Source organism: Lissotriton helveticus, chromosome 9 (assembly GCF_964261635.1).
Source record: "Lissotriton helveticus chromosome 9, aLisHel1.1, whole genome shotgun sequence".
In the NCBI taxonomy this organism is placed as follows: Eukaryota; Metazoa; Chordata; class Amphibia; order Caudata; family Salamandridae; genus Lissotriton; species Lissotriton helveticus.
This window is the reverse complement of record NC_136070.1, coordinates 637,115,524-637,130,294: the sequence shown is the minus strand read 5'-3', so window position 1 is coordinate 637,130,294 and position 14,771 is coordinate 637,115,524. Positions and strand designations below refer to the sequence as shown.

The following is a 14,771-nucleotide window of genomic DNA, read 5'->3' as shown; positions in this document are numbered from 1 at the left end:
AAGTCACCATGAAGGGAGCTGTAGGGCAGGGTGGTGTCAGACGTGTAGTCGTGATGCTGCAGTATATGCTTGGGGATGTGGGGTGATGACAAACACTGACAGACAAGCTGTTTCTAGGTCGAGGGAATGTCTGTGTTGCAATGTGACTCTTTCCTAGGCCTGTACTCGTATGTGTGAGTGGGATGTGTTACATTGTCAGGCATACAGAACCAACGGTTGTTAGCCTTTTAGATGCCAGGACAGTGAACGCTTGTGAGGACATTTCAGGGTGCCCCTGTAGTCAGAGTCAGTGTGACCCACAGAGTAGGTTCAGTGGCTGCACAGCCAAACGTTGAACATCAGCCAACTTACATGCTACAGTTGCTTCACACTGATTAGTAGATATGCCCCATCAGTGCCCTGTACAATTTCTGAATTACACACTGCTGTCGATGCATTTGTGTTGAGGCATCATGCATTTGTGTTGAGGCATCATGCATTTGTGTGAATATCATGGAGACTAGGAACCACAATGTGTTCATGCATTCACTAATGTTTATGCCATGCAGAGTGCCCTTGTGAGGGTACCCCCAGTTCTGGAGGGAGGGAGGGAGGTTACTGTGAGTCCTGAGTCAGTGTCTGGCTGATGTACTGATAGATGCTGACATCTGACATTGTGTAATTGTTCATTTGCCCTTCTTTACTCTCATACCTGCAGTTCAAGGTACACCAACGTAAGGCCGTGTGGAGAGCCATAGCAGCAAAGGTGCGAGCCCTGGGGGTATCATACAGACGACACACACACTGTCACAAGAGGTGGGACGACATCAGCCGGCTGGCTAAACAAGTGGCAGACATGACCTTGGGGATGGTACCACGCACAGGGCGTTTGGCACGGCGCACTATGACTCCGCTGATGGGACGCATACTGGCAGTGACCAATCCAGACCTGGATGCACGTCTGAAGGGGCATCAGCAGCAAGACAGAGATGGTGAGTATCTCGGGAGGGAGAGTTTGTCTGGGAATGGATGCATGTGTACAGGGCCTGTGGCAGCGGTGACACATGTGATGTGCGTGTGTTGCCATGCTGTGATATGTGATGTGAGTGGCGACTGTGATGTGTGCCTGGATGAGGCATTGGGCCACCATGGCCTTACTGTGCTGCTCCTGCCTGCAGTTCTCAGTCCTTGACAGATTTTTGGTGTCCACATGGTCACTCTTCTTTGGGATGGTGTGGGGAGTCCATATTGTGCCGAACTGCAGTGTCCACTTAATGAGTGTGACACCATGTCTGTCTACTTTGCATGCACCATGATGGTTGAGGCCCACACATCCGACGACAATGTGAACCCTGATTGGCACATGGTGAATGCTATGGCCTAGTTGGCATTGTGGCATGTGTAGTCAATACAGGTGTGTGTGGTCCCCCCTGGTTCCCTTTTGGGCTGTAAGTGGTGATGTGTGTTGTGTCTACATCATGTCCATGGGGCAGGTCTATGTGGGCTGGGGGAACACCATCCATGGGCAGGGTGTAGTGCTGTGTGGCATCGACATGCCTCACTCCTGGCAGTTTGTCTGCATGACAGGCACTGTTGTGGTCTATATAGGGTGTAGCTGCACAGTGATTGCAGGGTGTGGTGGTTACCATGTAGCTCTAGGCCTCTACTGTGCTGCATTGATCTGAAATCCTGTGACCAGACGATGACACTTACACAACCCTGTTTCTCTCACTAATGCATATTCGCAAGACACCACGGCGGTACATGATCCTGAAACAAGTGGTGGCGAGACCAGCACGACAGCGGCAGTGGAGGCAAGTGAGACTGAGCCAGTGACACTGAGCACACCAGGGCTCCTGAGGGTGACAGGAGTATGCATGAGGAATCTGTGGCACAGAGTACCACTTCATCTGATGCCAGCGGGGATGCGTCCCTGTTAGCAGGCACAGAGGATGGGGAGTCTGCTGCAGCATCTGACAACCAGCGGCCACTGCCCAGCCTCCCATCCACTTCCTCTGGGGCTGGCCGTATCCGTGTTACTAAGAGGGGACGTGTAACATTCACACATGGCACCGCTGCCCCTGTCCCCCCGGCTGCCCTCAGTGCAGAGTGCGTAGAGCTCCTGCGCTAACTTTGCGTGGGCCAGACCGCCCTGCTCAATGCCTTCAGTGCCCACGAGAACAAATTAGGCCAGGTTCTAGCATTCATGGAGGGCATACACTCTGACGTGGGTGGGCTACACCATACAGTCCAGTCATTGTCAGCCACAGTCACGTCAGCCCTCCAACAGGCACATGCTCCCATTGTAGCTCAGGTGCCTGTGACGTCCACCCATTCAGTGGCCACATCAGATGACAGTGACCACTTGGGACCTACGTCAACTAAACGATACATCACTAGGAGCACAGGTCAGACCCAAACCAAACAATCCTGTCCACAGACTCCATCCCCAAAGAAGAGCAGGGCCCCCCCAATATGCACAGACAAGGTGAAGTCACAGAAGAGCAAGGCCAGAAGATCATTGTGGCAGACATCAGGCTCACATGCTGCAGAGGCATCACCAGAAATTGACTCACCTATGCCCACAGAGGATGTCTGGCATGTCATGGCTACACCTGGGGAGAGCACAGGGACACAACCACCCACCACATCAACCCCAAAACAAGGTACATCGAGGCAGGTGGAGGAGAGCCCTGTTGTGACCAGCCCAGTCATTGAGGCAGAGGAGAGCCCTGTTGTGACCAGCCCAGTGATTAAGGCAGGGGAGGGCAGTGTTGTGTCCAGGCCAGTGATTCAGGAAAAGGAGGGCAGTGTTGTGTCCAGGCCAGTGATTCAGGAAAAGGAGGCCACTTGTGGGACACCCCCGCGCCGCACGGCCACCAGCTGCTGCGTGTGCCCCTTGCCTGCCCTCTGCCTCGCTGCTGCCTCGTTTGCCGGTTGCCGGCTGCCTCCGCTGCGGTTGTTTTTGCCCTTGTTTTGTCGTTAAATTGTGCCTGTTTTGTTTTATTTTCATTTTGCCCTTGTTTTGTCGTTAAATTGTGCCTGTTTGCTTTTATTCCATTTTCCCCGTGTTTTGGTGTTTCCTTCCTTGTTGCCTGCCTACCTCGCCGCCCTCCGCCCTCCCTTCCCGCCACCGCCGCTTTTCCCCGCCCCTTTTTCCATTCTGTACCCTCCCCGCTCCTGCTTCCCAGCTGCTCCGCCCACCCGCGCACTTGGCCTTAAATGGCGACCGTGCGACGCAGGTGAGTGTGACCCACTTGTGGGACACCCCCGCGCCGCACGGCCACCAGCTGCTGCGTGTGCCCCTTGCCTGCCCTCTGCCTCGCTGCTGCCTCGTTTGCCGGTTGCCGGCTGCCTCCGCTGCGGTTGTTTTTGCCCTTGTTTTGTCGTTAAATTGTGCCTGTTTTGTTTTATTTTCATTTTGCCCTTGTTTTGTCGTTAAATTGTGCCTGTTTGCTTTTATTCCATTTTCCCCGTGTTTTGGTGTTTCCTTCCTTGTTGTCCGCCTACCTCGCCGCCCTCTGCCCTCCCTTCCCGCCACCGCCGCTTTTCCCCGCCCCTTTTTCCATTCTGTACCCTCCCCGCTCCCGCCTCCCAGCTGCTCCGCCCACCCGCGCACTTCGCCTTAAATGGCGACCGTGCGAACGCGCAGCGGTCACGCGCAGCGGGCGCGCCGATTGTGCGCCAAAGGTAAGCCCGTCTGCGCCCGTCCGCGCCTGGACCGCGCCCAGCGCCAGGACCCCTGGCCCACGAAGACCCCGACCGACCCGCCTGACGTACTCCGCCGCCACCCTCACCGCTCTCAACACCGGCCGACTCCCAGATTGCCATCAAGCCACTCCACGACGTACCCACGGACCTTTCAGCTGCCACGCCTGCAAGTTCACCTGCATCCGGACCAGCCTCGCACCAGCACCCGCCAAGTCGAACACCAGCAGCACCCACCTCAAGTGCATCCTGCTCAACACCCGCTCCGTCCACAGACACGCCATCGAGCTCTGGAACCTGCTCGACACCACAGCCCCTGACGTTGCCTTCCTCACGGAGACCTGGATGAACGCCTCTTCAGCTCCCGACATCGCCATCGCCATCCCGGAGGGCTACAAGATCGTCCGGAGGGACCGAAACGCCAACCAGATGGGAGGAGGCATCGCCATCATCCACAGGAGCACCATCCGTCTCACGACCAGCACCGACAACACCCTGACCAGCGCCGAACACCAGCATTTCCAGATCCACACCAACCCGAACACCACCCTCAGAGGCACCCTGATCTACCGACCCCCGGGACCACGCACGCAATTCAGCGAGGACATCGCCGACTTCGTCAGCCCGCATGCCCTCCCCTCCGCTGACTACATCCTCCTGGGAGACCTCAACTTCCATCTGGAGAACAACAACGACCGCAACACCAGCACCCTGCTCGACAACCTCGCCAACCTGGGACTCAAGCAACTGGTGTCCACCCCCACCCACCTCGCCGGACACACACTCGACGCAGTCTTCTCCTCCAGCACAGACATCGACTTCAGCCACGCCACAGAGCTTCAATGGACGGACCACAGCTGCGTCCACTTCACCTTCAAGAGAACGACGACCCACCACCAACACCAGCAACAGGCCGCCCGCAGAAGCTGGAACAAGATCACAGCAGACCAGCTCGCCACCGCCCTGAGCCAGCACCCTCCTGCCAGCTCTGCGAACCCCAGCCAGGCCGCCGACAACCTCACGAAGTGGATCAGCAACTGCGCGGACGAACTCGCCCCACTGAGGACCCCGCCTAGCAGACCCGGCAGCAAGAAGGCCCCATGGTTCACCGACGAACTCAAGAGCTCCAAGAAGAACTGCCGAGCCCTCGAGAAAGTCTGGAGAAGGGAACCAACACCGGACAACAGGACCTCCTTCAAACTTGCCACCCGGAAACACCACCAGCTGATCCGCGCCGCCAAGAAAACAGCATTCAAGGACCGGCTGGACAACAACGCACACAACTGCAAGGAACTCTTCAACATCGTGAAAGAGCTTTCCAACCCCAGCGCAGGAAACAACGACATCACCCCATCGCAAGACCTCTGCAACTCCCTCGCTTCATACTTCCACAACAAGATCGCGGACATACACAACAGCTTCAACAACCAACCAACGCACACCATGACCGAGCAACCACCCCCCACCACCACCCTCCACGCCTGGACCCCGATCAGCACCGAAGACACCATCCGCACGATGAACTCCATCCACTCCGGATCACCGACCGACCCCTGCCCTCACCACGTCTTCAACAAAGCCGACGCTGTCATCGCACCCCACCTGCGGGACATCATCAACACATCCTTCGACACCACCATCTTCCCTGAGAGCTGGAAACACGCCGAACTCAGCGCTCTACTCAAGAAACCAACAGCGGACCCCACCGACCTCAAGAATTACCGCCCCATCTCGCTCCTCCCGTTTCCAGCCAAAGTCATCGAGAAGACCGTCAACAAGCAGATGGCCGCCTTCCTCGAGACGAACGGATCCCTCGACCCATCACAGTCCGGCTTCCGAGCCAATCACAGCACCGAGACCGCCCTCATCGCCGCCACCGATGACATCCGAGCCCTGATGGACAATGGAGAAACAGCGGCCCTCATCCTCCTTGACCTCTCCGCGGCATTCGACACGGTCTGCCACCGCACCCTAGTACGGCGCCTCAGCAACATCGGAATCCAGGACAAGGCGCTGGAGTGGATCATCTCCTTCCTCGACGGAAGAACGCAGAGAGTCCGCCTACCACCGTACAAGTCAGAGGCCTCCGAAGTCATCTGCGGCGTCCCCCAAGGATCATCTCTGAGCCCCACCCTCTTCAACGTCTACATGAGCCCCCTCGCGGCCATCGTACGCAAACACAACCTCAGCATAATCTCCTACGCCGACGACACCCAGCTGATCCTCTCCCTGACCAACGACCCCGCCGCCGCCAGAGCCAACCTGCACGAAGGGATGAAAGAGGTAGCCGAGTGGATGACGACCAGCCGCCTGAAACTGAACTCGGACAAGACGGAGGTCCTCATCCTGGGCTCCTCACCCTCCGCCTGGGACGACTCCTGGTGGCCTCCCGCCCTGGGCACCGCACCCAAACCGACAGACCATGCACGCAACCTGGGCTTCATCCTGGACTCCTCCCTCTCCATGACCAGGCAAGTTAACAACGTCTCCTCGGCGTGCTTCAACATCCTACGCATGCTACGGAAGATCTTCTGGTGGATCCCCACCGAGACCAGGAAGACCGTCACCCAGGCCCTCGTCACCAGCCGACTGGACTACGGCAACGCACTCTACGCCGGTACCACCGCCAAGCTCCAGAAGAGACTCCAGCGGATCCAGAACGCCTCAGCCAGACTCATCCTCGACATCCCACGAACCAGCCACATCTCCGGACATCTGAGAGACCTTCACTGGTTCCCCGTCAACAAAAGAATCACCTTCCGCCTCCTCACCCACGCACACAAAGCCCTACACGACCAAGGCCCGAGCTACCTCAACAGCCGAATCAACTTCTACGCTCCCAAACGCCACCTCCGATCAGCCAACCACGCCCTCGCCGCCGTCCCCCGCATCCGAAGAGCGACTACGGGAGGAAGGTCCTTCTCCTACCTGGCCGCCAAGACCTGGAACTCCCTCCCGACCGACCTGCGCCTGACCCAAGACCACCTCTCCTTCAGGAAGAAGCTGAAGACCTGGCTGTTCGAGCAGTAGCGGCACCCCCCCCCCCCCAGCGCCTTGAGACCCTACGGGTATGTAGCGCGCTTTATAAGTGTCACTGATTGATTGATTGAGGCCAGTGTTGTGACCAGCCCTGGCAAGAAGGGACAGGAGGGCACTGTAGACACCACCCCTGGGGGAAGTGGGAAGGTCGTCACTGTAGGGGGTACAGCTTCCAGAGAGGGTAAGGTGGTCCGGAGGCGTAGCCAGCCCAAGCATTCTGCAGGATCAAGCACATCACCAGAGGGAGTGCCAGTATCTGCCCCTGATGTGGGACAGTTGGTGTGTGTGCCTGTTGTGTCACCAACACTTCCGATCAACTCCAAGACAGGGAAGCCATTTCATGTTCCCAAAAAGTGGAAGGGCACCCCTCCAACCTCTCCCACCCACACTGTGTTAGGGGTGTGCATGACTCCACCTCCACGTGCCCCTGTGCCACCTGCTCCACACAGCCCTCCACCTTGCCGGCCCTCTGTTATTACCACATCACATGGGCCTCTGTCACCCCAGTCAAGTGGGCCTGCTGTCCCTGACACACAGCCAGGTCCCAGTCCGCATGACAGCCAGGAGTGAGTTGTAAACACCCTCATACGCCTGTGCCCCACACAGGTGTGCTAGTCAAGACCATTGTTTGCGACCTGGGTGTGTTGCTGACCCTGTTGCTCTGATGTGCTGTACTCTCCCCTGCCAAGGACTCTGGGCCTGTTGCTCTAATGTGCTGTACTCTCCCCTGTGCAGCCTCTCATGTACTTGCTGTCTCCCCTGCCAAGGACTCTGGGCCTGTTGCTCTAATGTGCTGTACTCTCCCCGTGCAGTCTCTCATGTACTTGCTGTCTCCCCTCCCAAGGACTCTGGGCCCCTGTTGCTCTGATGTGCTGTACTCTCCCCTGCCAAGGACTCCGGGCCTGTTGCTCAAATGTGCTGTACTCTCCCCTGTGCAGCCTCTCATGTACTTGCTGTCTCCCCTGTCAAGGACTCTGGGCCTGTTGCTCTGATGTACTGTGCTCTCCCCTGCCATGGACTCTTGGCCTGTTGGTCTGCTGTGCTGTGCTCTCCCCTGCTAAGGACTCTGGGCCTGTTGCTCTGATGTGCTGTACTCTCCCCTGCCAAGGACTCTGGGCCTGTTGCTCAAATGTGCTGTACTCTCCCCTGTGCAGCCTCTCATTTACTTGCTGTCTCCCCTGCCAAGGACTCTGGGCCTGTTGCTCAAATGTGCTGTACTCCCCCTGTGCAGCCTCTCATGTACTTGCTGTCTCCTCTGCCAAGGACTCTGGGCCTGTTGCTCTGATGTGCTGTACTCTCCCCTGCCAATGACTCTGGGCCTGTTGCTCTGATGTGCTGTGCTCTCCCCTGCCATGGACTCTGGGCCTGTTGGTCTGCTGTGCTGTGCTCTCCCCTGCCAAGGACTCTGGGCCTGTTGCTCTGATGTGCTGTACTCTCCCCTGCCAAGGACTCTGGGCCTGTTGCTCAAATGTGCTGTACTCTCCCCTGCCATGGACTCTGGGCCTGTTGCTCTGATGTGCTGTGCTCTCCCTGCCAAGGACTCTGGGCCTGTTGGTCTGCTGTGCTCTCCCCTGCCAAGGACACTGGGCCTGTTGCTCTGATGTGCTGTACTCTCCCCTGCCAAGGACTCTGGGTCTGTTGCTCAAATGTGCTGTACTCTCCCCTGTCATGGACTCTGGGCCTGTTGCCCAAATGTGCTGTACTCTCCCCTGCCATGGACTCTGGGCCTGTTGCTTTGATGTGCTGTGCTCTCCCCTGCCATGGACTCTGGGCCTGTTGGTCTGCTGTGCTCTCCCCTGCCAAGGACTCTGGGCCTGTTGGTCTGATGTGCTGTGCTCTCCCCTGCCATGGACTCTGGGCCTGTTGGTCTGCTGTGCTGTGCTCTCCCCTGCCAAGGACTCTGGGCCTGTTGGTCTTATGTGCTGTGTTCTCCCCTGTGCAGCCTCTCATGTACTTGCTGTGTCACCTGCCATGGACTCTGGCCTTCCTGTTTGTGTTTCACCTGTGAATAGTCTTTACCATTTGTACATGATTTTGTGGCTTGCTGTTGTCTACTAATGTTGTATTGCTACATCTGTGCAATATGTGAATAAATACAGTTACTTCTGGTGTGTGTTTTATCAGTCTCCTTGCTGATTAAAGTCCTTTTCTTGTTTGCATTTGCTTGACTGTGTACCATGCTCTATTTCTCAGTTCAACATTGCAAGGGTCTTTGTAGCCATCTGATTTTTAGACAGGGGTGACAGGGTCTTCAGTCCATTTGGCCCTGCTGATGTTGTACTCTGTGATGGCTATTTTACTGGCCATGCAGTTATCTTGTTGGTGATTTGCTATTGTTGCATACACTGTTCACAGGTAATGTTGGGGGACACTGGCAGCACAGGGTGTGCTGCTGTTCAGAGGTTTTGTAGCTGGCTGTGATGTCATGAGGTATGTGTGTAATTTCCTTTCTGTATGCCCAGGCGTGTATGTGTATGGTCATCTTGTGTTGGCCCTTGGTCCTGGTGGCATGGCTTACATGACATGTGTGGTGTTGGGTGTAGCAGAGGTGTGCAGTGTGAAGGGTGTAAGTTTGTAGTGTATGTATGTGTGCCCCTGTATAGTGTGAGACACATGTGTCAGCCAGGAGTTGTATGCCTGTTGTTTGTTTTGTCTTGCCCTGTGTGGATGATTGTATGCAATTGTGTGGGCTGTGGGGAGTGCACTGGTGTTGTGTGTTCCTTGTCAGCCAATCCTGCAGTGCCTGTGTCCCTGGTTGTGTGTTGTGTGTTGCAGTGTGTGTGTATTGTGCTTGTTGTTACAGTGCTTGTTGGTGTGCATGGGGGTGCACGGGATAAGCACCTGGCCTGTGACTAGCTCGGGTGGGGTGCAGTGTCGTTTGGGGTGGTGTGTCCCTGTGATGTTTGTGCCCTGCCCATGCCTTGGTGTGGCCCTGCCTTCTGCATAGTGCGCATGTGTTGACCGCAGCGGTGACGTGACCGTGAACGGGACTTTGCCGCTGGTTGGCGGACCTTGTGTGTTCCGGATGCTGTGGGGTGCCTTGTTGTGAGGTGGGTGATGTGTGGGTGCCCATGTGGATGTGTTATGCCCCCCAGCAGGATGCCTGTGTGGTGCTTCGGCCCTGTGTCGGCATGTGTGTTGTGTGGTGCAAATGTGTAGTTGCGTACCTGCGGCGGCATCCGCGGCGGCCCATCTGGCGATAGTGTTGCAGTAGGTACATGACCTGGATGCATGTGGAGGGCTGGGTCCAAGGGGTCATGTCGGGTCTCGGCGTTCGTGCTCCGCTGTCGACTTTCCGCCTGCTTCAGCTGTGCGGTGTCTCCGCTGCGGTGCGTCTGCTTGTTTGGGCCATCCTAATTTGTCGAGCGTGGCGGACGTCATCGGGCGCGGCGGAGGGTCTCGATTGGCTCCCGCTGCCGGGCGCACTTTGATGGCGGTGCGCCCCGCTCAGCGGCAGACGGGAAATGACCTGTGTTTACCTATCCTAATGTTGCGGACGCGAGTTCCGCTGCTCGCGGGCGGTAAATGCTGTTTTTCCGCCCCGCCACCACCGCGGTGGTGCCACCGCCCGTCATCCTAATGGACCACTAAGAGTAGAAGCTTCTCAGAGAAATATTTGAGTCAAAGTGAAGCACGGAGCATGGGTCTAAGCAGCAGTAAATCCAATATAGTCAGACCTAGTACCTACAAAAAATTTGTGAGAGAAAGATCATCTTCTTCTTTAATAGAAGTGAAAAATATTTTGCATGCTACAAATGCAAATAGGTGAAAGACCTTGGGAGGGATGAATATAGACGAGAGATAGAGGGCACAAATGAGGGAGATCCAGAGCCCTCCGCAGGAAACAGAGACAAGGGGGGTCATTAGGATGAAAGTCCGCCCGCCATCCTAGCGGGAAACGGGACAGCCCGCCATAAGGGCAGGGGTCCCGTGGGGGCAATTAGGATGCGCTAGCCACAGTGGTGGGCGCATCCTGCATTCCTGTAATTGTGGCGGGCGGTGCACTCAGCACCCCCCGCCACAATGCAAGGAAGGCATGTTGTGCACTTCCATGCACAACATGGCAGGCACCGTGCTGTGCCTGCCATGTTGTGCATGACACTGCTGGGGGGTACCATAGGTACCCCCATGTGCACCCCCACCCGCCAGAGTCCCTGGGGGCCCGCAACTGGCCCCCGCAGTCTATTCCTGCATGCCTTTCCATGGCGGCAATGCCGCCACGGAAAGGCATGTTACCGCACCCATGGTAATATGGCTGGCGGTGTCTGACAGACACCGCCACCTTATTTAACCCTTTTCCGCCCGGTCAACTCGTTGACCAGGCGGAAAAGCGGCGGACGGTCTTTCCGTCCGCCGCGGTCCCCCGCCATAGTAATATGGCCGGGGGAAATGGGTGGCGGGCGAGGTGGGATCACGGGTGGAACGCCACCGCCATGCAGGCGGTGTCGATCCGCCCGTGATCCTAATGAGCCCCAAGGTGTGAAGACGAGGACAAACATTCAAAGAGACTGTAACCCTGAAATAGACCATCTAGTTGTGAATTTTGACAAAGTACTAACAAAAGTTTATATAAATGTCCTCAACACAGGTCTTAGTTTCGCTCCAACCAATAGATGGAATGATTTATCTGCCAAAGTGGACTCGATGAGGTTTGTTCGACAACTAAAATGAAATGGATATGCTACTTACCAGTATGCATCTGTTCTTGGCATGTAGGGCTGCTGACATTCATATCTATAGCATAGATCGCCGCCTAGTGTTGGGTCAGGATGATTGCACATTGTTGTCCTGGAAGAGTCTTCAAAGTATCACGAGATAGGTGGCTCCTCCCCTGGACTACAGTGCGCATGGGCATCGACTCCATCCTCAGATTGTTTTTAGCCATTGTGGCAAAGATGGAGTGTAATAGTGTAAGCGATGGCCATGCCTAAGAGTAAATGCAAGAAAAGTCTGCAGCCGCTACAGGCGCCGGGGAGGAGGGCGGGCGATATGAATGTCAGCAGCCCTACATGCCAAGAACAGATGCATACTGGTAAGTAGCATATTCAGTTCGAGGCATGTGGGCTGCTGAATTCATATCTATAGCATAGAATACATAGAAGTCCCTCCATTAACGGCGGCCGCCCGTGCCAGCTGCAGAAGTCTGAAATAGTGTCTTAAGAACAGCCTGCCCTACAGCTGCCTGCTGCTTGGAGTGCACATCTACACAGTAATGTTTGGTAAAGGTATGTGGTGTAGACCATGTGGCTGCTCTACAAATATCTTCCAAAGGGATATTACCAAGGAAAGCCATAGAGGCCCCCAACTTGCGGGTGGAGTGGGCTCTGGGAGGGACTGTTAAAGTGCGCTTAGCCTTGTGATAGCAAATTTGAATACACTTAACGATCCACCTGGCTATACCTGCTTTGGAAATGGGGTTGCCTTTGTGCTGGGCTGAGAAGGCAACAAAGAACTGTTGTGTTTTTCTAAAGTCTTTTGTCCTATCGATGTAGTACATCAACGCTCTTTTGACATCAAGAGTGTGGAGCATCCTTTCTGCTACTGTTTCAGGGTTCTGAAAGAATGCGGGCAGTTCGATGGTTTGATTAACATGAAACTGCGAAACCACCTTAGGAAGGAATTTAGGGTTAGTGCGCAGCACCACCCTGTTGGAATGAATTTGAATAAATGGCTCTTGTACTGTGAGCGCCTGTAGCTCACTAACACGTCGTAGAGAGGTAATGGCAATGAGAAAAGCCACTTTCCATGTTAAGAATTGAATCTCACAGGAATGGAGAGGCTCAAAAGGCGGGCCCATCAACCTGGTGAGGACCACGTTGAGGTTCCACACAGGAGCTGGCGGGTTCCTGGGAGGGATGACCCGCTTCATCCCTTCTAGGAAGGCCTTAATGGCAGGCACCCTGAAAACAGAGAGGTGCTGCCTGTTTTGGAGATAAGCCGCTATGGCGGACAAGTGTATCCGAATGGAAGCATATGCAAGATTGCATTTGTAGAGATGTAACAAATAACATATGATGTTGGGAATGGATGCATCAAGCGGGTTGATGTGGCGTTCAGTACAGTAAACGACAAACCACTTCCATTTCGCTGCATAGCAGGCTCTAGTGGTGGGCTTTCTCGCCTCCCGAATGATATCCATGCATTCTGGAGGCAAGTCAAGGTAGCCAAACTCTAAGACCTCAGGAGCCAGATCGCCAGATTGAGCTGTTGCGGATCTGGATGCTGAATGTCGCCATGGCTCTGCGTCAAAAGCCTGGGTGTGAGGTGCAGCCTTTGATGCGGTACCACGGAGAGTTCTAGAAACGTGGTGTACCATGGTTGGCGTGCCCACGTTGGAGCAACCAGGATGAGTGTCATCGAGTGTTGCTTTAGCTTTCTTGCCACCAGCGGTATGAGAGGTGCTGGGGGAAAAGGGAATGCAAATCTGCCTGACCAGTTCATCCATATCGCATTGCCCTGCGACTGTGGGTGAGGGAACCTGGCGGCAAAGCTTTGGCATTTTGCGTTTTCCCTTGTGGCAAACAGGTCTATCTCTGGATGACCCCACTGCTGGAAGTACGGTTGGAGTACTGATGGGTGTAACTCCCACTCGTGCATCTGGTGGCTGTACCTGCTGAGCAGATCCGCCATCTCATTGTCCTTGCCCGGGAGGTGTTCCGCCATGAGGAAGATGTTCCTCTGAATGGCCCACTTCCACATGCTCTGAGCCAGGTGAGACAGCTGTGGAGAGTGTGTACCTCCCTGCTTCTGGATATAGTACATTGCCGTCACGTTGTCCGTCCGGATCAACACGACCTTGTTGCAGAGATGTACTTTGAAGGACTTCAATGCCATGAAGATTGCCATCAGTTCCAAGTAGTTGATGTGCATCCTCTTTTGCTGCGTCGACCATAGTCCCTGCACCGTGTAGTGGGGTACATGAGCTCCCCATCCCTGGAGAGATGCGTCCGTCGTCATGATAATCTGTGGCACAGGGTCTTGGAACGGTCGGCCCTTGCAAAGGTTGTGTGGATTCCACCAATGCAGAGAGTTGTACGCCCGACCGGTCACCAACACTAGGTCTTTCAACTGTCCCTGAGCCTGAGTCCACTGATGTGCCAAGCATTCTTGGAGCGGACGCATATGTAACCTCGCATGCGGGACTATGAAGATGCAGGAGGCCATTATGCCTATCAACTGCATGAACACTCTCGCTGGAAGGGAGTGTTGCGGTCTGAACTTTTGTATCAGCGACTGGATGTTGTCGATCCTCACTGAATTTGGCTGAGCCGTGGCTGCCAGAGTATCTATCGTCGCACCCAGATACTGCCGCACATGGGCTGGCTGAAGGTGCGACTTCGGATAGTTTAGTGAGAACCCCAGACCGTGAAGGAGATGAATGGTGTGGGACATGTCGGCGGCGCACTGCTGGGCCGACTTTGCCTGAACCAGCCAGTCGTCCAGATAAGGATAGACATGGACATTTTGTCTCCTGAGGTGCGCCGCCACTGTCGCCAGACATTTCGTGAACACTCTGGGGGCTGTGGTCACCCCGAAAGGAAGGACCTTGAATTGGTAATGCCGATTTTGGATGGTGAACCTGAGGTATTTCCTGTGGGATGGATGGAGTGGGATGTGAAAGTAGGCATCCTTGAGATCCAAGGTTGCGAGGAAGTCTCTCTGATTGAGCAATGGAATAACCTGCTGCAGTGTTAGCATGTGGAAGTGTTCTGAGAGAATGTACTGGTTTAGGGGCCTTAGGTCCAGAATAGGTCTGAGGGACCCGTCCTTCTTTGGGATTAAGTAGTACAGGGAATACACCCCTGTGCCTTCTTCCTCCACTGGCATGAGCTCTATTGCGCCGTTTTGCAGCATGACAAGAACCTCCTGCTGCAATAAGTGCAAATGCTCTGTTGACATAGGACGGTGCTTTGGTGGTATGTTGGGTGGAGTGGATGTTAGCTCCAAACAATAGCCGAACTGGATAAGTTTCCTGACCCACCTGTCTGTGGTGATGGATTTCCAGAGTGGCAGGAACTGCTGGAGTCTCCCCCCGACAGGTGTTG

At 55.3% G+C, this 14,771-nt stretch overlaps 1 protein-coding gene across 6 annotated transcripts in view; it reads right to left on the bottom strand.

Moving 5' to 3' along the window:
• Window positions 1–14,771, bottom strand: part of LOC144782893 (uncharacterized) — an 853,036-nt gene that overhangs the window by 353,512 nt on the left and 484,753 nt on the right. The window lies entirely within an intron of this gene.